The following is a 26380-nucleotide window of genomic DNA, read 5'->3' as shown; positions in this document are numbered from 1 at the left end:
TTATTAAAGGCCTCATGGAACGAAACTACAAGATAGAGGATGAGGATGATCTCATGGATTTGGGCATGGGGTGCATAGGCACCCAATTTATTTAATGGGACATGGTTCTGGAATTACTTGTGCTTGAGGACATGGATAAGGGAAAATCAAAGGAAAAGGTCAACCAAAGACATCTTGTGACCATTGTGGAGGAATCAAATGAAGTTATTGAAGAGATTGATGAGTAGACCGAAGCATCTATGGTACTCGTACTCTTGCAAGATCCGAGCTCCACTGAGGAGGAAGATCAAATAATAGAAGGAGACGAGGTCTCGGACCTCCAAATTCTCACTTTGCATCCGGTGGTGGTAGATGATTGTCAATTTTTGTTCCTTGACGACATTGCCAAAGCATTAGGACTCAGGGAAGATGAGTCGCTAGTAGTGCTTGCTATCTATGCGAGCATGAAGGATCCCAGTGGAAAGGAAGAGAAAATCAATTTTCAAATTGACTTTAAAGACCAAGATCTCCCAGCAAGCCTCTCTTTCCTCCCCAATGAAAACAAACAACAGTTGGTGCAAACAGTAGCAAGTACACTAGTGGAAATAAAATGCCTCTTTCTACAAAAGCATACCAGAGAGTGCATTTCATCCACACAAACCATTGATCGCGATTGGTAGACTCTCATCGATCTAGAATCAATCTTACAAAGAAAAATCTTGAAGAGAAGGATGAAGAAACTAAGGTAAACAAATCTTAACCTGGTAGAATTTCTATTATTCCTTACTACAGGTGTTAAAATCAATTAAAATGCTTTGCAAACGGCATATCATGTTGATAAGTTTGCAATGCATATTGGAGGTTCGTGTAACGTCTCCATGGGTAGGGATAGCTCGCTTTGGCACTAACCTGAGCCACCCGGGGCCATCGATTCTTAGAGTTGCTCACATAGAGTTCTCCAAGAATGGTTATGTAGAGCTGCTAAAGTGTAAAGCATTAAGTGGCATACTCACTGAAGATTCTCTCACCCTAAATGCTCACAAATGTATATTGGTGGACCAAGAGGCAACATTGTCTGCCTTTACAGGCAAGCACCCAGCCTTAGTCCTCTCCCAATGTACCTTGAGCCTAGGTCAAGGGTTGACAAACCCAAAGGAAATTGTAAAATCCCTCGGTGTCAAGTCATCCATTCGTCCCATACCCACATATGTAATTTGTAGAAAAATTAATCGACCATGGTGTAATATCCAAATCAATAAAGAATAATTATTTTTGTCACCATTTAGTACTTGTTTTTTTATTCATATTGTTCAATAACTTTCATTTCTGTTGATGATGCACACACATGCACAAAACCTCAAACATGCAGCCACTGGGCGGCTGGGGGCACGTCTTGGTGATTCTTTTGCGAAATGGGGCAAACAGGGGGGCGCACAGGGTCAACAAGATGAGGTAACGCATTGGTGGCACTTGGCGGGGTCGGATGGGGCAAAAAAAACCCCTGTGTGCCACGACACGTAGGCAGCAATTGCACACCGTGAAGCACAGGGGGTTTTTTTGCCCTCTCCGACCCCGCCAAGCACCCTCGATGCGTTACCTGGTCTTGTTAACCCCGTATGCCCCCCCGTTCACCCCGTTTTACAAAAGAATCACCAAGACACGCCCCCCCGGCCACCTGGTGGCTCCAGGTTTGAGGTTCTGTGTATGTGTGTGCATCGTTGGACGAGCCAAGAGCTGTGGTGGTCAACTTAAATTTAACATATCCAACAATTCAAATACTTATACAAAACAATGTACAAATTAAAATTGAACATTTTCACGGAATGGTAGAAATTCACCATTTGATATTATGGAGAAAGATTACAAATCTCATGAAGAGAGAGTACATGGGATAAATTACATCTTATGGAGGCATCCTTCATTTCTTAAATTGATTGCTAAGGCCAAATCCATAATTTCTAATGTTACACGCTTTGTATGCGCCATACAGGAGACGCCATCCTGAAAAAGCTGCACCAAAATATCTTCAGTGGCATCTTGTAGGGCAAGTAGAGCTGTGCATTGTATTCATGTAACGGACTTTCTATATTCATCTATCATCTCTCTCACCACCCGAGAGAAGGCCACTTTGGGTATGATTGGCTCAATGCTCTTTTGATATTTTGTGATCTCACGCAGAGCCACTGTGCCTGGCCTCCAACTCCGCTTTTTTTGTGTTGTTGGTGGTGGTGAAGGAGCCGCCTGATTGGCCCATTGAGGAGGCTCATCTTTATATTTCTCCTCTTGGGTTTGTTGCTCTTCAAGTGTCACATTGTCCCTTTTTTTCTTTGCACATTGCTTGGCTCTCTGAGGGATTTCTGAAGGCCTTGAGCTCCTAGCCTTTGCTTGTTGGGTGGCTTGAGCTCTATCTTGTGCCGTCTTTCTCTCTGCCTCTGCTCGTGCTCGTAAGTTTTCCAAATGAGCTCTCTCATCCTCCTCAGCTCTCTGCCTTTCCTCATGCTCTCTCTATCTTCTCTGCTCTTCTTGTACTCTCAATGCTTCCTTCTCAGCTGCCTCTTTCTTCTCAGTTGCCTCTTTCTTTTCCTTCTCCCTTTGCCTTTTCCTCCGCTTGGCCTCTCGCGCTTTAGAAACCGGGTTGCCTGGTATAACCTTGCTTACTCTTTCTTTGATTTGTGGTGAAAACTTTCGTGGCGTAGTATTTGAAGTGGCCTGAGCACTAGTGTTCGTGACAACAGGCAAGGGCGGTGGATTCTGAAGAAGTGGACCTTGGTATTCTTCTTTTGTTTCTCTAGTTTCTTGCGTTGCTCTGTGAAGAGGTGAAATCGGTGAGGGATCTGGCAGAGGTGTGCGATTGGCATGGGTTATATTACCAAGATCTCCAAAAAGATGTTGCATGTTTCTTAGATCATTTGGGTTCGATGGTTGGGGAGGCTCTTGAGTGTTTGGAGCGGGTTGGGACGTTTGGTTATCCACTTGTGGTTGGGGATGTGGATTTGAAGCCGTAGATTCTGCATGGGGTTCGGGCTGCGGATTTTTTGCGGTGTGAGTGGCTATGGTGGTATTGTTGTGTGTAGTGCCAATCTGCTCGTGTGAAACGTCCATGTGGTGCAAGATGTGAGTGCGTGTGCATTTGTGCTTGAGTGGATCTTCTAGAATGTGCAAACAAGAAATGAACTTCAAGTTGTGAGTTTTGACTTATAAAGTACTTTAAAAAAACCTTAAAAACTCAATAATACCATTAAAAATAAAAAATAACTCCAAAATTTGTTAATGGAACCACTGATTGGGGCATCAACATATCACGTGGCATTACACTTAATATGAAAATGGTTAGTGTCATAAATTTATTGGTTTTCCACCCAATGCCTGTCATTTTGTTGCCTTGTCGCCAATCACCGTCGGAATCAATCTTTTGCACTAGAAGCATGATATGATTGTGATCGCCTCGCGCTAATCACTTTCTCTATTCTGCATTTCAAGCTTCTTTGCACTCTAGTCTTCTTCTTTTATCTCCCCGCTAAAACTCTGTAGAACCAATTGAACATTTCGTGTAGGGCATTGCTCTTTTTTCTCCCACCTCCATGCCTTGTATTTTTAAAATACACTGCTTTTCTTGCTAGTGTGAGCGCTCCATTCCTTGGCTACTCCAAATGCCCAATGAACCGAATGTGTTGAGAAAAAATGAGGTATGAGCAAAAAGAATGTGCTGCAAAAATATAAAACTTTAGTTCAAACATTGATGTTTTTTTACTGCAAAGACAAAAAGTTTAACTCACCATGTAATGTGTTATGTGCATCTCCCCCTTGGAATTCACCATTTGCACAATGAAATTATTGATTACAAACTTTAAGGTGGATATCTCAACAGAAGTTAGATTTGCCTTTTCAAGCAAACAAAAATATCATCTACAGACTGCCACACACGAGCACACTTAATTCCTAGGGTTGCTTCGTTACCTCTGTAGGTGGTAATATCACACACCTTTTTCCACAATTGAAACTCATTGGGACTTTGGGAGTCAGAATAGTTTGAAAGCATATGCCTGGCTTTACTACCATCCATACATATTTTATTGGGACGATCCTGTGTACTTCCAGATGCCTTCTTGTCCTTTGATAACTCTACTACACCCCCATGCAGGCCAACGCTTGATAGAATAGATTCGAGTTCTGTGATACACTCTTCCCTTCTTTCTGCAGGCTCCATAAGCATAATTAATATGGAGCATAAGCAACTTGTCAAGAATTTGTAGACGGGCATGAAGAGTGCACACATGCACATTTATCACAGAAATCGGTAGAATAGGATCCCAATTTGGATCATCCATGTCTTGATTAGGGGATACACTCTGGTTACAACTGAGGATACCTTGAAACCATCGTTGTAGTGCTTTACCCATTATATGTGCAGTGTCACACCTTTCGTAGAATTGACTGCAGCTTTGCCACCCTTACCCTTACCCTTACCTTTCGCAGAGTTGACTGCAGCTTTGCCACCTTTACCCTTACCCTTACCCTTCCTCTCCTAATGCGACTTTACTATGGGAACAATAAATGCATGGAAAGAGGGTCATTGCACCTTGATTGCATCCTAACATACACTTGGGAGTTTTCAAGTCTCCTGCCAAATGCCACTCTACTTGGAACGTACCCAGACCTGAAACCTACAATCGTTGTCCTTCTTGTTGTTGCCAAATGACATCAACGATTGGGGTGTGATTAAAATACCATTTGAGGGACTCATGTGTCTCATGTGGGAGATAAAAAGCTGCCAGCCACCAAATATTCTTCTCAAACTGAACACCTAAACATGTGTTTCCCTTCTCGCTGACATTTAGCTCAACATTGACGTCCACCAAGGCTCTGCTCATAAGCGTGATGCCTACCCTTTCCAGCCGTTGACCTTTAACTTTTCCATCACACTCTTCCTATGTCAACCCATAAAATTTGATCATTGACTGTTGGAGCTTCAACAAGTCAACAGACATTATTGAACTCATTGTAATGAAAGGATTTGTTCTCTTCTAATGGTAGGGAATCATCCACATATTGAAATCCACCCAACAAGCTTGCAACATCATTATTGGTGCACCTTTTTGCAATGCTAACATTATAAGGAATTGGCAGTAACCTAAACAAACCTTTTCCTCTGTGACCTAGTGTGACAAGTCTATACAAAGCTTCGTAGGCCTTGAAACTTATTTCTGCACTGTCACACACCTCCATCATCTCCTGAGGTGAAACAATGCTCTTTAGCTCATTGAAAGACTTCTGGCACAAAAAATTAGCAGTGCCAGCATTGGATGGATCATCCAGTAGCTCCACCAACTCCTTTGGTTTGATGACATGCTGCAGTAGAGTATGTCCAGTCGTTTCAAAATCGGAATCAATTCCCATCTTTGTCCGAGCTAAGCATATTGAAATAATATTACAGTAACCTACAAAAAATGTATGAAATTAGAAGCTTGCATTTGTATACCTACCAAGTTTGACAAATGCATTTCTTTCTAGCTTCACCGTTTGAAGATAGCATAGACATCGCATCATGCCTCTTGTGCTTGCAAATGTGATAGCCCAATGGAATGTGTGTGAGATGATCAATTCACCGATGCATATTACGTGCAATGTGTTGTATCTAAACATAATTTTCTAGATGATGCTCTTGCTCCATTTTTTGATGCTCTGCCTTTTTGATAAGCTTTGATATCTCATCATTTAGCTGCTTCGTCTTCTCGTTGGCTTTCTCTCTGACTTGCTGAATGTCTTTCACGTGCTTCTGTTGCAATGATGAATAGGCAGCACAAAGATGTTTTCTTGCTTCCCTTTCATTGACAAAAGCTGAATGTAATCTCCAACAGTAGCCAAACAGTCTGTCTCTCCCATCTCCCATAAAATGTAGTAGCTCAATGACATTACAAAAAGGCGGTGATGCATTGGTCATTGGATCACCAAGGTAAATAAGGCCACCAACCCATAAGTTGATTACCTTGCATCCATGGTTCTGTAGCTGGTCTCCAGCATTGGGATTAGATGTGTCAAGTCTCACAATAGCGTACTCCTGCTCCAAAACAGCGTTTAATCAATCATTTTGACTTGTTAGTAATGTCCTTCAGTGGTAGGGGATTGAATGACATTTGTGCTAGTTAATGAAGCAAATTAGTGAGAATGTGTAATGGTGATTGCTACAAGCAGGTGAAGGTGGCTATGGAGGAAAGAAGTGGAGAGTACTCAGAGATAGGAGAAAAGGATCATGTTGTGGACGGAAGAAAGAGAGGGAGTGCAACTCAATCTCCTTTGAATTTGAATTGTTGATCATGATTGTAGAGATAGAAATGTTGCTGCATACACAGGCAATGGAGTTTTCCATTGCACTCAGCTGGAGCTGGAGTGGGAGAAGCATGAGAGAGAGAGAGAGAGAGAGAGAGAGAGAGAGAGAGAGAGAGAGAGAGAGAGGGAGTGGGGGATAGAAAGACAATAAAGGCAGAGAGAGTGGGGGAGAGGACAAATCTGCAACCTTAGAGGATTTGCACTTTTTCAAAAAGAGGCAGCCAAGAATTTTCCTTAATGATTGGAAGAGGAAGTGACATGAGAGAAAAGGGGGGAAATAAAGAGAGAGAGAGTTGGCTCACATTTTAGAGAGAGAATGCAGTGAGAGAATGTGAAAAATCTTCTTTTTTGGCAAGGGGCTAAAAAGTGCCTCCTTTAATGATTTCTAAGTGAGAGAGTATGTTATATGTTAGAGAGAGAAGAGGGGTGGGAAAAGGACATTTTAAAATTCATTTACCCGCTTCTCTTTTGGGTTACTAAATAGACTATTTTCAAATTCAAAATATGAAAATGGCTTGTTTTAAAATCTCAGCATAGGCCTTTTTGCCCTCTCTTTTAAGCTTGGTCAAACTTGGCTTAAGATTTAAGCATTCCCTTAAACTACCAAATAAAGAGGCCCTCCTATATCCCATTCACTTCCTAATGAATCGTTGCTAATATCCTCCAAAGACTCTAACTCAAGATCCATGAGAGTTTGTTTGGACATTGCTAGAGCATTAATGTGTTTTCCCTTGCTTTGGTATTTTGGGGTAGAATGGGGGTAAGAGAAGAAGTCTAATTCAAAAATATATATGTATATATTTCTCTTCCTCGTTCCTTCTCCTTGCTTCCCACGCACTTCACACCCCCCCAATACACGCCCCGTTCACATGCATTTACACATAGTTAGGCACACTTTACTGTAGCACTCACTATGTTGTAGGGAGGGTACTCTCCAAATCTAACTTTCTTCCTCATGTACATTCTCCGATCCTCATCATCATACAATGTTCCAGTCTCAAAGAGGTCCAAATATACACTCTGTGGTAGCTCAAAGGTTTCTAGACGATCCTCACAAAGGGCTAACGTGAAACGCTCTGGAATCTCTTTTGTGATATGTCTATAAGGTTTTCTGTTAGCGGGTCGCCCCGATGGATGTTTGTCGCATAGCTATCTAGTACTAACATAATGTCAATACTCAGGGAAGTGAGTCAGATGGGGCACATAGACTCTTTGAGGTTGTCAATCTCAAGAAGTTAACCTAACAAGAAAACGTACCAACTCAACAAGCAAACCACAACTCAATGATGAGGGAGATCTACCTATGTCCTTTCTCACCGCTCTAGGTCATCACGCCATTTTGACACTCAAAATGCAACAAAACTTTAGGAGGAGGTCTAGGAAACTTAGGGACACTATCCTACCAAGTCTAGTTTCAATACGACAAGGTAACAAAATCACAATCCATCATGAAAAAGGTCATGAAAACTGCAACAGAACATACCGAAAACATCGCCCGATGGTCTAAGAACACTCTCCTATGGTCAAAATGTAAAAAAGTAGTGATTTAAGCACTGAAATCTACAATTAAGGCTCACTTTTGCGTAGTCACAAACCACAACAAAACTGACTATGCTTACACTTGAATGAAAGAGCATGGAAAGAGGAACACGATGCAAGTTTCAAAACTGAAATTGGATTATCCAATCACTAGTTGCGATGATTACAAGTTAGAGCTTCATAGTCTCTTGAGTGTATGTACAGCAGAGCTCTTTTCTTCTACAAAAAATAATACTCTTTTTCATATTAAAGTTATTGACCTTTATACCTAGGAATTTTTAAATGGCTAGTGGCCGACTCACATGGACTTTTACAAATGTCATGAAAGAATTACATCTCAGGAAATTGACCTGCTACTCTGGAATCAAGATTTACACATAGTATCACTACACTAGCTCGGAAAAATAATAGACTACAAATGTGGTGTCTGGCTATGTGTCCAGCTAGGGCCGTTCGATGAATCTGCTAACATTCCCCCCTTCCTAGCTCGTGTCTCCCTTGATACGACCATGTGCAGTCTTGCCATCAGAAATTGTCTTGAGCTTTGTCTTCGTAGTTGGTCTTTAGCTTATGAAGTGTTTTGTCATGGATGACACTCCCTCCTTCCTTGAGTGATTCATATTTCTCATGTTGTTGATACGTGATTTGAGCTTTAATTGTCAATGCAACTTTTCTTATTGTTGTACATTCTCCTCTCTGTTGAAAATCTTGTCCACTTGAAGATGTATTTTGATGTGTTTGAGTTTGTAGAATTGATCCTCTTTGTGGAGGGGACTTTATGATGGGTTTGCTTTCGAGGTCCAGTGCAATTTGAGTTGTCTCCAATAGGGAGTTAGGTCTTTGAGCGAGCTTTTTTTCTTTAGGAGGACCTCCCTCCCTACCTCCCCTTCCTCCTCTTGCCGCCCATGTGCTTCCTCCTCTTCCCTTGCTCCTCCTCCTCGACTTCCTCCTCAACCTCCTCTCTCCATCTACTCCTCTAGCCGCCCTCCCTCCTCCAGCAATCACCCTTCTTCCTCAAGATTCTCCTCTTCTTTCTCTCTCTTTCCCTATCACTATATAACCTCTCTCTCTCTCTCTCTCTATCAATCTCAACATATAGAATGACAAGAGAAGGAAGTACACAGTACACAGGCACAGAACACCTCTTGCTCCATTCATGTATATTCCATACTCAGAGTTACAACAGTAGATGCCATGAATATCATAGAGATTGGTTAAGTTACATCAAAAGACAGGTATGCCCCTCCATATACAACCGCTGCTCTAGCGCAGATCGAGAACGGTGTACACACTCCTGTCCCATGATATCCCGTGACGAACTGCCACTACTGCCACCACATACCGCATGACTCCTGATCTGCAGTGTCCAGACCTCCACAAGACCATAGGACCACATGTGCGGCTAATGCCGTAACATGTGGCACGCACTGTGGATTGCGCGAACCCACACTCAGCGCCTCCGGTTGGAAGGTTCCGGTGGTTGCTCTGCACCCTGCTCTGGTGAAGAGGAAATATCAATATAGCCAAAGCCTCTAAAATCTGCAGTATGTGCCCGATAGACCTCATCCAGAAGATGTGGATCTATCTCAATTTGTTCCGGCCAGGCAGCCCGAGGAGTAAACTGCGTTGGCAAAGAGATAGATTGAGGCGGCTGTGGCAGAGGAGCAAGAGGTGTATGTAACGGATAATAATGAGAAAGGTATCTATTAAGAGAAGACCAAAATGGAGGACAAGGTGGTAGACTGAGAGAAAAAGAATGAGCTAAGGTCCCCACCCAAAAACAGACCCTGCGCCGCTCCTTACAAAATCGACGAATCATTTTCTGCAAACGAGATACATGAGCCTGGGCTTCAGCACAATCCTCTGTAGCTTGTGCCCAATCAGCAACATCAAAACCCTCGGGAACAACACTCTTACCTCTGTCAGTGGTGGATGACTCGGGTTGGTGCACCACAACCTGCTGAGTGGGTGGCTGTGCTCTCACCTCAGCAGCCAAGCGTGTGCTCCAGCTTTGTAATTGATTATCTAAAAAAATTCGGAGATCTTCTTGCATCTCCACTGCTAATGCGTCCAAATCAGTCATGTTGATCATTACATCGCCAGGGTGCGAGGCTAAGTAGGAGGCTAGGCTATGCTGTGTTCTCAACTGAAGAAGTTCCTGTTGGATAGAGGCTAGAAACTCAGCATTAGACTCTCTTAAAATTTGTATTTCCACCCCTTGCTGGTGAGTTGTGGCAGTCAGCTCTTCATTCTGAGTGGTTAACTCGGCAATGCGAGTCTACGAAGCCGCTACCTGCGCTTCCAACTCATTGACTCGTCCTTCTGTGGCTGGGGCTAGCCAGGCCGCACGAATAGACTCTGCAAGTTTGCTCAAAAATGTGTCGCATGCCTGTAATTGGTCAGCAGGGGTCGTTGCTGCTGTAGCCTCCCAGGGTAGCGCTGCGGGGAGAGTACCGCCCGTCGAGGCAGCCGCATTAGTAGTACCCAAAGTTTCTGGTTGAGCGGGGACATCCGCAGTCGGAGAAGAGCTCGTCCGCAAAGGAGTAGCATTACTCACTCTCTCCTGCATTCGGCGACGCCAGCGAGCCACCGCAGAATCTTCCCAAACAAGAGATGCAGTTGCCGGAGGTGGTGTCGAAAATTGATGTTCCTCCCTTCCGCGCTTGCGGCTTGCTGATCCTGCACCTGGAGTGGCCATCTCTTGGGCTCCAGAAGATACCACTGCTATCGATGGACCAGGCAAATCCCCAACACCCACCTGCTGTTGCTATGTTTCCCTCTCAGCCGGCACTGCCAAGCTTTGTGTTTGCGATAGCGGAGCATTAGTGCCTTGGACCATCAAGCGATCATCTTCAAAGTGGCAGAGAGGGCGCAGGGCAAGAGGAAAAACTTCTCTCAACGGAAAAATCAATGTGAGCAGTTGGCCCACCTTTGTATTGGTTGGGGTATTCCTCCCCATTTGTGCCATCACTCATTGGCACTCCGCTAGCAGTCGCTCTCTGACCACCGCTGCCCAAGCTACTGGCCCAAAGTTGGCTGAATGCAACACATTTCTTGCTCGGGTCGAAATGGTATAAGTTTTGACCTGCAGCCAAATGGCCTCGAGAAACCACCTATATGCATCCCTGGTTGCTACATCTGACAACCCTGACAGTTTATACTCCCCTTTGACCTTCAAACCAAATTCTTGTTCTACATCTGCAGCAGGGATCACATGAGAGGCGCGCACCACGCCATCGTTGGGCAAACAGCAACACCTTGAAATCCTTTCTGCTGTCAACTGAATCTGCTGATTATTCAGCACCACCATATCGCCAGCAGCGAGTTGCTCAATCAAACCTGCTACCTGCGGATCCCTTGCCAATCCAGGTTGGCAAACACACGCAGCCGCAAGTCTTGCAGCCATGCGTCCACTCGTCGAAGCGCGAGCTGCTGCACGGGAGTGAAAGGGACACATTGCAGAAGGGAAGCTGTCATGGTGGCGATGAGATGAAGGAGCAGAGAGTAGAGCACTAAGAGCGCACGACACACGAAATAAGAGAACCACAATAAAAATCGTCTGCATGCAGTAGTAACCTTTCCACAATGAGTTCCCAAAATAGGGTGATCCACGGTGTCACAACCATCATAGATCCTTCCCCGCTTTCCAAGATTGCATGCAAAAGAATCCCCAATCATAATTAAGGCGGCTTCTGATAGCCATACGTTTCCTCTTATGGCTGGACAAGAAAGAAGGCATTTCGCCGCTGTCGAGAAAATGAAACATCTCCTCATACCATGTCCATGGAATGCTAGGAATAACCCTCGTCTGTTGCGGGACTGTGTTATCCTCTGCAGCTACTCCTGTTAGAAACAGAGACGCATCCGGAAATTCATCAGCTACGCCCGTCGGCGGCTCTCCAGAATCTAACCTAGATAGGTAGTCAGCCACCGCATGCTAGGCCCCTGGCCGATGTATGACCTCAAAGTAAAATTCCTGCAGCAAAAGCACCCATCTAGCCAATCTTCCCGTCAAATTCTGTTGCCTTACCAGGTATAAAAGAGCCGAATGGTCCACATGGAAGAAAAAACGTCGGCCCAACAGATAGTGCCAGAATTTATTCACTGAATAAATCATCCCTAAACATTCTCTTTCAGTTACGGAATAATTTCTTTCTATGGATGATAATCGTCTACTGGCATAATAGACAGGTTGGAACCATCCTTGACTTTGTTCCTACATCAGCACACTGCCAATAGCTCAATCCGAAGCATCCACGAACACATGAAAATCCTCATCCCAATTTGGTGCCAGCATAATCGCAGAGCTTTGGAAAGCTGCAGTTTTAATCTCCGAAAAGCCAAATCACATTCCTGTGTCCATTCAAAATCTATAGCATGAGCTGACTGAGTAATCGGGATTGCCAAATGCGCGACAAACCGCAAATGCCTCCCATGCCATTTGGCTTGACCCAAGAAAATTTGACATTGCTTCTGGTTCCGCGGTGCAGGCGCTTCCATAATTGCGGCAATTTTATCCGGATCCACAGAAATACCATCTTCAGAAATGATATGCCCCAGTAACCTGCCACTGCGGACAGCAAATGCACACTTTAAAGGATTCAAACTAAATTTCACCTCTCTGCATTTCATAAAGCATAACTGTAATTGTTTCAAATGCTCCAATTGTGCTCCGAAAACACTGAGATCATCCAGAAAAATCCTCATAAAATCCGTCAAATAAGGCCCAAAGATTTGAAACATATCCCTTTGAAAAGTGGAAGGTGCATTCCGCAATCCAAACCACATTACTGTACAAGCAAATACTCCACATGCAGTAATAAAGGCTGTTTTTGGCTGATCCCGCAATGCCATTCGGATTTGATTATATCCACTAAATCCACCCAAAAAAGTATACATCTCATGTCCTGCTACATCATCCAAAATGGAATCCAAAAATGGAAGAGGAAAAGGATCTGGAACAGTAGCTGCATTCAATTTTCGGTAATCCACACAAATTCGGATTTGCTTATTTTTCTTTGGTATGACCACAATTGGAGAAATCCACTCCGGATTATCAATAGGGGTAATAAAACCCACTTCCAACAGGCGATCAATTTCCATCTTAACTTGCTTTGCCACATTCGGATTCATCCTGTATGAGTGCTGCTTCACTGGCACCGCATCCGGTTTCAAATTAATCGTGTGCTGATAAAACTTAGGAACCAATCCTTGCATATCCTCATATTCCCATGCGAAAACATCCTTAAACTCTGTCAGTAACTTGATCAAATCATCTCTAAAACTTGCCTCCAGCTGCTTACTAATATATATGGTCTGCGACTCCGCTTGCTCCCCAAGAAAAACCTTCTCTAATTCATCTTCCTTAACCCTTGTAATTTTTCCCATTTGCGCCTCAAACGCTCGTTCTTGCTGAATCACGTCCTCCAATTATTCAAGACTCGGAAGCACCTATTGTTGCTCCCCTATTCCTCCTGGAGTTCCTGAAACCCCCACCGAATTCCCTTTCGGAATCAGAGAAATATCCGCAAGGTATAGAGAAACCAAATCCGGGTTAGCTTTGAGAAATTGTTCCTCTTCATCCTCTTCTAATCCTTCCACCATATTAACTATTTCAGCTATCACTGGCCATGCTGCCTGAACTGGTTGTCGACATGTTCCCAGCATCACACGCACTTTTCTTTTACCCTTCTTTATTGTAAGCATATTTGCTTCCCAATTATGCTTTACCCTCGCTTGTCGTAACCAGGGTCTTCCCAAGATAATGTGATAATCCTGATTATGATCTTCAATATTCAAGACTACTAAGAAAACAACAAAGGATAAGCCCGCCACATCCAAAACAATGCCCCGAAGTAAACCCACTGGTTGCACTCTTCTTTGATATGCCATGTGGACCTTGTCCTCCCCCTTGAGCCCGTCCTCCTGCTTGACCTTGCACAGGCGTCTCTGATGTATGAGCATGAGCCATCGCCACAGCAGGATCTTGTCCCTGTCCTATCTGTGGTTGTTGCCAGTTAGAAGAGTCCCCTCTACTCCGACGACCCCGGCCATTGAAATAACATTCCACTGTATTATGAGTATTGGTCGTGCAAATCGCACACCACTTCTGATTCATTGCACATTCCTGAGCAGCATGGCCCGGATTCCGACATTGGGTACACCATATTTCGTTCAGACTTTTAGCCACTCCTGCCGATTCCATCGATCTGGATGATACACCTTTCCCGTGACGCTGGGATTTTTTCCGCGGTGTCTCCTCCGATTCTTTCCCCGAATCGCTGTTGCCTGAGTCCGAGGAATCAGATACTGCGGATTTCGACTCCGAACTATCACTGCCACTGTCCTGTGACTTCCGATGAGATTTCTTCCTGTCTTTCTTCTTTGACTTCTTTGGATATTCCGTATCCTCTAAAGCCTCTCCTGCTACTACAACCCTAGCCATTACAGTATCCAGTGGAGTAGTTACCTTATCCACTGTTTCCAAAACCGTTCTAAGATCCTTGTTGAGCCCCCGCAAAAAATAATCATTCAGCACTTCGGCTGCGGGCCTTTGTGCCTGAGGTACCCTCTGCAAAAGCATCCGAAATTTTGCAGCGTAATCCTCCACTGGCAATGACTTCTGTCGGAGCGTTCGAAGCTTCTCCAAATGTTGAGGGACTATCTTTTCCGTTCGAAACCTTCGTAAAAACGCTATGGATCCATCGGCATACGTCTGGAAATGGTCATCAGGGTATTCGGACAACCATTTCGCAGCTTTCCCTGAGAGTGTAGATTCAAACACTGATTGTTGATGGAGAGGAATCACCACCCCAAGATGATTCAATCCATAAGCTTTATTAAATTGGCGCAAATGTGCATCAGGGTCTTCACTCGAAAGACCTCGAAATCGACTATACTTAATCTGAGGATGAGCCATCACCCCTTGCCCAACTGTTCCTCCTCCTCCCGGGAAAAGCTAACGAGCACTAGGAGGTGGAGATAGTGGCGGAGATACCCCCGGACTGCTTATCGGAGACGGTGGTGGAGCAACCTGTGTGGGTGAGGGTGAACGTACGACAGGAGGACATGACTGACTGCGCGGAGTACGTCTCGCTCGCCGCAACTGCCTACCACGCACCGGGCTTGGTGATGGAGATACAGATTCCTCAATCTGCGGTGAAGAAAAAACAAATTCATCTTAACCGCCTCTCCTCCGTCGTCTTCCTACAATTGGAACCACAGGGTCAGACAGACCCTGCGACCTAGTGCGCATGTATATTCATCGCAGGCTGTCCATCCCGCATCGTGGTCGATAGATGTAATGGCTATTGCTCGCACTGGAGCAATAGGCATTACGGGAATGATTACCCGCAACTACATTATATGAACATCAACATATAGAATGACAAGAGAAGGAAGTACACAGTACACAGGCACAGAACACCTCTTGCTCCATTCATGTATATTCCAGACTCAGAGTTACAACAGTAGATGCCATGAATATCATAGAGATTGGTTAAGTTACATCAAAAGACAGGTATGCCCCTCCATATACAACCGCTGCTCCAGCGCAGATCAGGAACGGTGCACACACTCCTGTCCCATGATATCCCGTGAAGAACTGCCGCTACTGCCACCACATACCGCATGACTCCTGATCTGTAGTGTCCAAACCTCCACAGGACCGCATGTGCGGCTAATGTCGTAACAGGTACCCAAATTTGCTACATTACTTGCTTCTTTGAAAGTTTTTCTTAATGCCTTTTGTGATTGTTTTTACTTTTTCTTGAGTTTTTTGTCTTTCGTTGATGGCTTGGCTTGCTCCTTGTAGAAATTATTTCTTGAGGTGAGTAGATTCAGGATGTTACTTTAGGCTTTTTGGCCCAAAAACTGGTGTTTCCTTGGAAGTAGCCTTGAGCTATGATTGAATTATTTGATGTGTCCCATCCGTTTGGTTGTTGAAGTTGGGACCGTGCTTTATGTATCCAGATTGGGTCTTTTGACTATGATGTGCTCTTTGGATACTAACACTTGGTTATTTCTCTTTGGATTATTCCTAATGCTTTTTTAGTGATGAATAATTTGGTTGATAAAATTTTTGCTTTGGTTTCCATTGCATTATCGATGGTGTGGCTCTTGATGTAAAGGTCACGCGGGGAAGTTTGATGGAGGCTCGTTGAAGGTAAGTCTTCTTGCAAGGTTGATCTTCTTCAGTATTTACCTTAGCTTTACCTTTTTCCGTGATGGTTGGTGATTTCGTCTTCGCATGGATTTGCGAAGCTTCATGGACTCTTACAGTTGTCGTTGTCAAAGATATTGGTTGTTGCCGAAAGAACATATTTCTCCAGTTTTCTATCAGGACCAGAATCTCTTTGATATGATGGGAGTCAATTATATAGAATGTATCCTTGTATTCCTCAATACTCAATTTTAGTACGGTTTCTGCCACGCCAAAGCTAGAAATCGGCATTTTTGAACTTGTGTATACTATCTCCTCTAGCTCCATGACTGGCGGCTTTCCCATCATTATCCACGTTCCATAAGACATTAGATTCTTTTGGATCTATCACAACTGAACTTGTGTATACTATCTCCTATAGCTCCATGACTGGCGGCTTTCCCATCATTGTCCATGTTCCATAAGACATTAGATTCTTTGTTGCTTCTGGATCTATCACAATTGAACATGTGATTTTGAGTCCTGTTTCTCCGCATATGCTAAATTTCATCTTCATAGGAGACAACCGATCTTATTCCTTTTTCTTGTTCTTCTCTTGATCTTGTGTATGTTGATAAACATTTGATGTTGAAATTGGAAACTTTGCTCCATCATCTTCTTTCATTTGCGCTTTTTTTGGAGTTGACTTGTTTGAGTCAGATTTTGTTGATTCTTCTGGTATGTCAATGATGAAATATTCTTTTGGTTGCTCTACTTCCTTTGTTTGTACTTTTGAATCATGCTCCATGACATAGCCATCTGTCTCACCTTTCTTCTTTCACACTCACAAACCTCATTAGCTTCCTTCAACACCTTTATCATAAATAAGGGAGTGATGTCATAGCCACTTGAAAGTTTGCCTCAACATCATGTGGAAGATCCTATATAGAAACTTTGTCCATAATTTGTTTGCAATCGCTTTACCAATTTTGTTTCAGTATTTTCAGAGAGGCTTTCAATTTATTGGACTGCCAAAACCATTAGAAAGGGTCTTATATCATAGCCATCTTTGTTGCAAAATTTGGTGTTACTCACCTCATTTACGCAGACATCAAGAATCACCAAAATTTGATCCCATCCAAAGGGTTCAAATAACTCCTCTCTGAATGGTTCCTTAATGTAATCTTCATCTTCTACTGAACGCTCTAGGATGCAATCTTCCTTTCTAAGACTTCCGCATTCAGATGCTCTGCACATCCAAATGTATGCATTTCTTTGCAACCAAGCAGGTACCTCTTTTTGTATTCAATTATGGAGTTCAATTCTTCCCCTGGGGTTTGCTCTACATCTCTATAATTATGATCTTTGACACTGATTTTTTTAGTGACCTCTTTGTGTCTCAAGTAGATATAATCATAGCCCCAGTCTTGTACCATTTTGAGCTGATGCATGAACGGTCTTCCCAATACGATATCAACGTTTCTACTCTAGTCAAAATTCATTATGGCAAAGGTGTGCTCATACGCAATGCTAGATGAGGATATACTGATTTGTTCTAACATTCCTATCGGTATCTCCATGTATCCATCCGCTATTTTCATTCGAGTTTTTCTAAGATCAGGCTTTCCCCATTTTTCCCACATCCCCTTGGTTGCAACGGAATTTTCCTGCCCCACTATCTAATATTGCAACCATATTTACTCCTTTGTACTCCACAGGTAAGGTCATCTTTCCTTCCTCTCCCTCGTAGTAGTCTCTCACCTTATTTACTGGCACTGGTTTCGCTTGTGGTTTCTTACGTGAAGTTTCATCCATGTTGTCATCTACGATTTGGTCATGTGAAGAGATTTTCAACCCCATCTTTTCGAGGTGTTTGCCCATTTGGCCCCATCGATGCGGTCTAATTTTTAACAACTCTACAAGAGTAACGGTACATGTTAAAGGGTATGACATCACTTCATGTAAGCTTTTGGTATCCGTCACCTTTGGTGTGGCTTTCCATTGAGAAGGTACCACTCTAAGCTCAAATTTTGTTTCAAGTTCTCCTACGAAAGATGGCAAAGTCCGTAGAGAGTGTGGTTTTCTCTCTTCAGATGCTTCAAACTCGGCATCCCCATACAGAGAACGTATGTCCCCGAGGAAAAATTTATGATCCATGTTTATTTTAGGAATAAGTACTTACTATAAAGTAGCACTACCATCTTTTTGGTTTTTGATCAATTCCCATAAGGATTGTGGCCATGGTTCTTCTTCTTCCGAAATAGGCATCACTGCTTGTGAGCCCACCCCATCTGTGGTTTGGCTACTTTCCTTGTATCTAAAGGTGCCTCAACTTCTGAATCTTCATGGCCTCTGTTTACAACACCTTGGTTCTCCATTTCTTGGATTCTTTTGTAGATTACCACCTCCATTGATAAGGATTGTGGCCATGGTTCTTCGACTTCCGGAATAGGCATCACTGCTTGTGAGCCCACCCCATCTGTGGTTTTGGCTACTTTCCTTGTATCTAAAGGTGCCTCAACTTCTGACTCTTCTTGGTCTATGTTTACAACACCTTGGTTCTCCATTTCTTGGATTCTTTTGTAGATTACCACCTCCATTTTGGAGACTCTAGAACATGTGGTTCCATAAGAGCTTGGGCTGCTTGGATGAGCTCCTTGCACATTTGAAACCTCTCTTTTTCATGCCCTGGATGACGATATGTCATCCATCTATGCTCTTGGGTTTGATTGGGTTTTAGCCTAGCTTCATAGGCTTGCAATATTGCCTCTAGGTGCTCATTCACTTTCTCCACCAAGACTGAACCGCCTAAGTACTCTTTGACTCTTCACATTCCTTTGCGTTTTTCTTGTTCTCTTGCTCTCATCTAAGTAGTTGTTTGGTTTGATGTAATTCTGTTTCTAGCATTATTTTCGCCTTTGGCCTCTTCGCTTTCATTTTGTATCATTTGGCTTTCCATGATTTTCTTCTAGTTCTCACCGATATGTTCTAGATTTCTTTTTGAGGTGGCAATGTGGGTTCCTCCTCAACTGGTGTATTTTTGGCACCTTTTTGAGCTTGAGATCAAGTCATCACCTTTAAAGAAATTGTGGGTTCTACGTTTAATCTGCTTGAAGAAGTCATCACTCCTACAACATTCATTGCTACTTTCCTTTTGTAGTCTGGATTCTTAGCATAGTGTTGGAGTAGATGGTCTCTCCCACAACCGTCACAAAATCCAAATATTTGTGGATCCTTGTTTGGACAACCTCATGCCCAATGGTCACCTCCACATTCATACCATGGACCTTCTTGTTGTGGAGCTGGTGATCCAGCCGCTAGTTGTTCTTGTCTGTTAAAAGTATTCCTCAAACCATACTCTTGATTGGCTATGAATATGAGTGTATTTGCATCCATTGAGTACTGGTTTTTCATGGGTTGTGGCACATGTATTGTCTGAGTGTAGTTGACTACCACTATACTATCATTCTAAAGAGATGGTTGTTGCCCTAGCATATGTTGCAGCTTTGGCTGAGCATTACACCATGGAGTGGGGTGACCCCTCCACAAGTTTTACATCTCCTCAATTGAGGTTGTCATACACTCAGGTTCTGCTTGTAGCCTTCATTTAGTCTTCTAATCACTTCCTCAACCACTTGATCAATGCTCGGTTCCGTGGGAGTTTGAACACCTAGATTGGTTGTGGAAATTTTCTCTTTGACGATGATAAACTACTAGCCGCGTTTCCTGCATCATCTGTCACTTCTCCGTAGGCCTCTCCATAGGCCTTGCAATTGTCAACTAGATATAGAGCTTCTCTAGTGACTTGCTCAAACACCGTGCATCCTTTCAAATGCAGGTCCTTTTTGAGAGTCTAGTTCTTCAAGCCTTCTATGAAGAGAACAAATAATATCTCATCTTGCAGTAATTCTCTCACATGACATCTCTTGATGTATTGTTTGAAGCGAAGCAAAGCTTCCTTCACTTTTTCGTTCCTTTTTTGTTTGAAAGTGTAGATCTATGACACTGTGTTATGCTTGATTCCCCTTTTCAAGAACTCCTCTGTGAATTCTTGCAAGAGATGTGCTATGTTTGGAAAATCATCTTTGTTTAATGGTTGGAACCACGTCAAAGCTGTTACTTCGAATGTCATTCCTAATCCCTCATACTATGTATGAAAACCTGCAATTTGTTCATCTCTCAAAACTTGTTTGAAGAGCGAGACATGAGCATATGGATCCCCTTACCCATTGTACTTTGTCTTGACACATTGGGACACTTGATATGGTCTTAATCGTTGTGGTTCAATCACCAATCTAACCAATTTGTAGTCTTTTGAAAAGACGTCTCTCACTCTCTCCTCTTGCCTTGGAGAAAATCCCAGTGGAATCCTCTCTAATATATGTTCTGGCATTATTTTTGTTTGAAACTAAGTAGAGATTGGAGTACCCTTGTACGCATATCTCTCCAGGTTGATTGGATCGACAAGTTTGTACTCACATCCATACTTATCTACCATCAAATCTTGCACTATGGGCATCTATATATGTGAATGCATAGAGGTTCTTATGGGTGATCAACTCTCTAGCATTGGCTTGAATCGATTTAAGCCCTCATGGGTAGCGTGTGTGCAACACTAAGCCTTAGTTCTCTCTTCTCTCTAATCTAAGATGGACTCTCATGATTTCCCCACTCCTTTCTTACTCATTACTCTCACACACTCACCCATGTGTGATGCTTCCATGCCCTAGCCAGGTCGCTACCATCCACGGATTGATGATTTTGTTGATTCATTGGAGCTATGCTACAAAGGGATCCAAGAGGTTTCTAAAGACAACTTTATGAGTATGGAGGGTGCCTTTTCATTGGTCCTTGAAAAACACTTATTCTCTCAATTTGACGCTTATATGTCCCTCAATCAACAATCGAGTGTCCTAGTTTGGATCAATACAAATTTTTGGCTTCTACCCTAGAACTTTGTCAATTTGTGCTCCCATAGCCTTGAACCATGAGGCTCATGGAAATCTACTTAAACATAGACCTTTGTAGGCTTGTCCCACCCTAGGGTTAAAGCCTTTAAACCACTTAAAGAAAGAAATGGGAGTATTTTTAATGAACCATTGCCCTTGAATTATTATTTGAAGAACACTGTCAAGATGGTCTTAAAATAAAAGAGAGAATAATTTTAAGGCAAGTATTTTAAATATGAAGCAAAGAAGTTTCTCAATTCCTAGTTGAAAGCATCCATTGCTTTATTGTTTCTAGTGGAGGTCTCACTCCATGGCACTATCCTATGATCACTCTACCCATTGGTTGTTTATGCCAGCTATAGGGTTCAAGGTCCCCTATTATGACCTCTCTAGTCTTTAAAGACTCACAATAAAAATCTAGTTTTGAATCATTCTCCTTTGTAGGATTGACAGTTTCCAATGTTCACAAATTTTGGGTCATTAAGGTTCCCATCTATATGCACTTTCACTTGATCTTCCATATTTTTCCAAACATTGTTAACAATGTTAGTATAGAGAATACTTATGTTTGTGTTAAAAACCATGTTTTCTAGATGTGATGATCCAATGGTAGGAGGTATACTTACAACTGTTACAAAAGAGGGAATTTGGGGCTAGTGACCGACAAGAGTGGATTGAGATCCAAAAACATTGGCGGCTCCCATATTGAATGCACCTTGTGGGATGATGCCAACTACATGTCTCTGGGGACCAGATATATTTGTGGCTCCTCTTTCAATTATATTTGAGGGTTGATGCTAGATGTGGGCCTCTACACAGGGGAGGAATGCATTGATTCTCTTGGATAAACATATATGCTTAGAAGTACATCTTGCACACCATGGCTAGCACCCCCAAAGGAGGACACCTACACCTAAGCTGTTGTCAGTAGAAAAGGAATCAGAGATAGAGCAGAGAAGTCTTTTGAAAATCTTGGCACAAATCCATAGGACATGCACAATAACATAGCAAAGTCTCATTCCTACAAGCCCCCCTCCTCTTTTTGCTTAGGAGATAGCATTATATTGCTTACCACGATGAGGAGATGGTTTTACATAGGGTTTTTAGAGTAGTCTTCTGGTACTTATATGGCAACTTGCAAGGCTTGCAAAAAAAAAAAACTAGACAAGTAAAGGACACATTCAAAACTCTCCCAAAAACTCTCGTGGTTTTTGGGTAAAAATTTCAAGGCTTTGTTGATTCTCACACAAACTTGTGGAAATTTATCGGTTTTCTTCAATATAAATTTAGAATCTAGCAAGGATCTTGCAATTTTAGCTAGTTAAAATACACTAAAGGCCAATTTTTTTGCGAACACTGCGTCTTAGACCTAGGACCTCCCTTTGCATGTGGGCAATGAAAGCTTCTCCGGGTTTCAATATGTCAATGAGTTCATATAGAGCCATTTTTGGCCCTAGTAAACCATGGAACTCTTGGGAGCAATTGTGGACCATTGGATAAAGCTTCTCAATAAGTGGCACGAGGAAACCTAATGGTGGCAAACCTTTTCTTTTGTAAGATGGGCATCAACCAAGCATCGACTTATATATACACCACTCTGGAGAGATAGTTGACATTTATTTTTTTAATTCTATAGAGAGGAACATTGAGTAGAAGGTCACACACACTCTTTATCATCCTCTTCTCATTTCTTTTCAATACAACCAAAACCCATGATGTGGGTGCCCTATATACATGTTCTTGTGCATGCATATATATCATGCACATATGTAGAAAAAGAGCGCATTGTTCTTGGATGCTTCCATCATGGTAGTCATGGGGAGGCTTACACTCATGGTGAATATCTATACTATTTATGAAGCAGCTTAAATTTTTCAATCTCTGAACGTTTTCAACCTTTCAACTTTTAACCTTTCAACTAATAAATTAATCTTACCTTATAAAATCTCTCATTTCTTTGAAGTTTGGAATGTTGGAATATGTGACTCTTTTCAACCTTTCAGCTTGTAATAAAATAAAGATTAACTCTATTTTTTTAGACTTTCATTTTTCTTTTGAGAGCCAATTGGTGGGTGGCTCAACTTTGTTTTTGGAAAGCCAATCGCCATAAAACTTTAGAACTTAAGAAATTGTTCGTATATACGCTACCAAAATTTTACCTATTTACTTCAAGACGATCTTGAAATCTGGCTAGGATTTTGCAATTAATACATTAAACCCTGATTTTAATCAAACAATGGTCTCAAATAGCCGTGTGTGTGTGTGTGTGTGTGTGAGAGAGAGAGAGAGAGAGAGAGAGAGAGAGACATATTTAGGAATTTGGAAGTTATTCAAGTCCCAATTTTTAAAATGAGGCTTAAGATTGCACTATTTTTTGTTAAGTTTCACCTCATGGTTGTTTGTGAGTACCCTTTGTGCCATATAAATTGAAGCACTACTGAATGAACCGAGGGTTCAAACTTAAGTTCAAGCCTCACTTGTTGCTACTATGTGGGATATTAAGAAGAGTATTTAATTTGAGTTTGAGTCTCACATACCTCACTTAAACTAGCATGTGGACACATTCAAACTTAGTTCAAGGCACTAACACATGAATGTGAGGCTCAAATGTAAATTCAAGCCTCACTTATTATTGCTCTATAGGATATTAAGATGAGGGTTGAACCTTATTTCAAGCACCCTTAACACATAGCCATATCCTCAACACATAGATATATTTTTGTTTTGTGTATATACAATGACAAATTTGGAAACATGACTTTAACATTGTTGATATGGAAGAACAACGACTTTATGAATACCACTTTTATCAAACATTGCACTAATCAAAACAATTTAATGTTTGCAAGTTCAAGACATTTTAAAGAAAGGCCAATGGATTCAAAAGCATCACCAACAAAGAGTACAACTTAAGAAACTAGGATAAAAAATGAGCAAGAAAAAAGGATTTTTTTAAGGACATTACTACATCAATTTTCATGTTGAGGGGATCTCAAATGAGAATGGTGTTTAAAAACACCAAGATAACAAATGAAGAACAAAAAGATATTAACAAGTACTCTTACTTATGTAGGAAATTGATATTTATAATAAGATAAATGTGAGCTTACACTATTTGAGGGTTTGGGGGAGCCGGTTGTGGCCCCCTCTGCAGCTTGCGAGGTGCATGCGGGCAGGGAGGCCCTTTGATGACCTGTGGCAGGGCGGAGGTTTGCTTATTTTGGGCTAGTGGGGTGGGCGGATCTTGGTAGCTTTGTTCATCATGGGGCTGTATGTCCCTCTAGGGTGAGGGTCCTATAGTCGTGCATGGATGCCGTCTTCTCATCTTGAACCCCTTCCCTTTATTTTGGGCTTGGTGGAGGTCGCCCCTCCATGTCTTGATTTGTATTTGTTCATAAACTGTGGCAGTGGTGGCGTCGGCTCAGGTTGGGTGTGTGGTCGGTGGCAGGGGCTACTCGCCCGATGGCATATTGAGGCCTCATCATCGACGACTGTGAGGGTGATTGGATCTACCCTAAGGGCCCGAGGTCTTGTTCAACGGCTTGTGAATGCGGGTTTGGCTTGGCTCATGATGGCAGGTTGTCATCCCTGGTTCTTGCTGCTTGTCGATGGCTTAGTGTGGTTATTGCTGGTCCAACCTGGAAAATGGTGGTGTCTTGTAGTGACGGAGCCTTGGTGTGGTTATTGCTAGTCCGACATGGAAAATGGTGATGTCTTGCAATGATGGAGCCTGGCTCTGAATTGAAGCAGGTTTTTGGATATCCACTGGTTCCAAAATGCTATTTTAGCTCTACTGTGTACTTGCTCGACAGTAGTGGTGGTTCTCCCATGGCATGTTGTTTGCATGTGATAGGGGTGGTGGCATGGTGACACCCTTTAAGAACTTTTTTGGTGATGGGGACAAGGCTCCGCCCTTTTGAGTGTATTGATTTTTGGTTTGATTGTAATGCTCGATGGTTAGCAGGTTGTGGCTCCTTGTAAAAGCAAGAACATTGGATGATGTATGTTTTGTTATTGGGATTCCATGGCCCTTTTGGAGCATGGCTATTGTTGTAATTCTTTTTGGTTAATATATATTACACTCACAATTGTGAGTAATGAAAAAAAAAAAGATAAATGGGTGAAAGCATGTATTGGTGGTACCAAAAGGGTGTCTTGGACTGTCCTTTGGTAGCACTTTGCAAGCTCCATTTTCATGTATTAAATGTAAAATAAACTACCATGTTATATATCAATGGAAATATTTTTTCATGTAGAATCTACAACTATAAAGTTCAACAAATTTTGAATTTTTTTATCTTATTTTTAAAAATCGATCCCCACTTTTTGTAAAGGGTACCACTAAAAAGTGCAAAAAGTGGTACCACCTATACATGCTTTCACCCAAATGTGAACTCCAAAACAATATCAAAGGGCTAACCTAATACATATGTGTCCTTAAACATTGTATTTCCTCTTTTACATACTTGATTTCTCTATTGCAAACCAATACATTTACCAAAGTGCTACAAGTATATCCATGATTGTCTTTGCATATGTCAATTTAAGTAGCCATGCAACTAGTAGGTCCTAAGACTGTTTGAAAAGAAACGTGAGTGCGAATCTTGGTAGATGCAGGAGCAGGAGGAAGAAATTCTAGAAAAAAACGTATGCTTCTAGTGCAGGCAAAACGTCAGCAGATGGCGAGTGGGAGAGGATGTCGATGCATGCAAGAAGGGCAACGGGCAAGGGATGCTGAGAATTTGAAAACCTCATATATTTTATTTACATGGTTTAATAATGAGAACAAGTGGATACGTTTGCTAGAGTGGTTACGGGAGCAGGATGGTGGGGTGACCTGATAGGCGTGGGTTCGATTCGTCCTTCCCTTTTGTAAGAGCAAGAGATCCTCTAGTGAAAATCTGTAGATTTTGGAAGAATCTCACGATAAATCGAATAAAATAAAAGTAGAGTGAGTAGTCTCATCAAGAAGAAGAAAATTTTAAAATTTAATCTCTTCACCTCATAGGTTCCACAATTTTGCAAAAATGAAATATGTTTGTGCATATTCCACTTACGTAAGGGTAGAGGGAATCTATTTAATCACGAAGGAAGGGACTCTCTCTTATGAAGAGCATGCGCATGCTTATTATTCCAAGTGAATAATATGTAAATATAGGCTGATTCCATGAGATCACTTTCATGGATTTTATACCTTTTATAGAACAATATAAACACATCACTATCTAGCATATCAAAGAGGATAGGGGGGTATGGTTCATGACTCCCAATAAACCACTACTTGTCACATGCTAGATGGCTTCTCTTTGAGAGAAAAGGTAGTAATTCTCTCTTATGAAAATCACAAGCATGATTGCTTCTCCAAATAAATTACACATATATGAAGGATATATCCATGAGACAATTTCATGGGGGTGGTGTTCCTTTTTTGTCTTCAATAGGTTCA

The sequence above is a fragment of the Adiantum capillus-veneris genome, chromosome 12 (genome assembly GCF_014529385.1).
Source record: "Adiantum capillus-veneris isolate H3 chromosome 12, ASM1452938v2, whole genome shotgun sequence".
Taxonomy (NCBI): domain Eukaryota; kingdom Viridiplantae; phylum Streptophyta; class Polypodiopsida; order Polypodiales; family Pteridaceae; genus Adiantum; species Adiantum capillus-veneris.
This window is presented reverse-complemented; position numbering follows the sequence as displayed.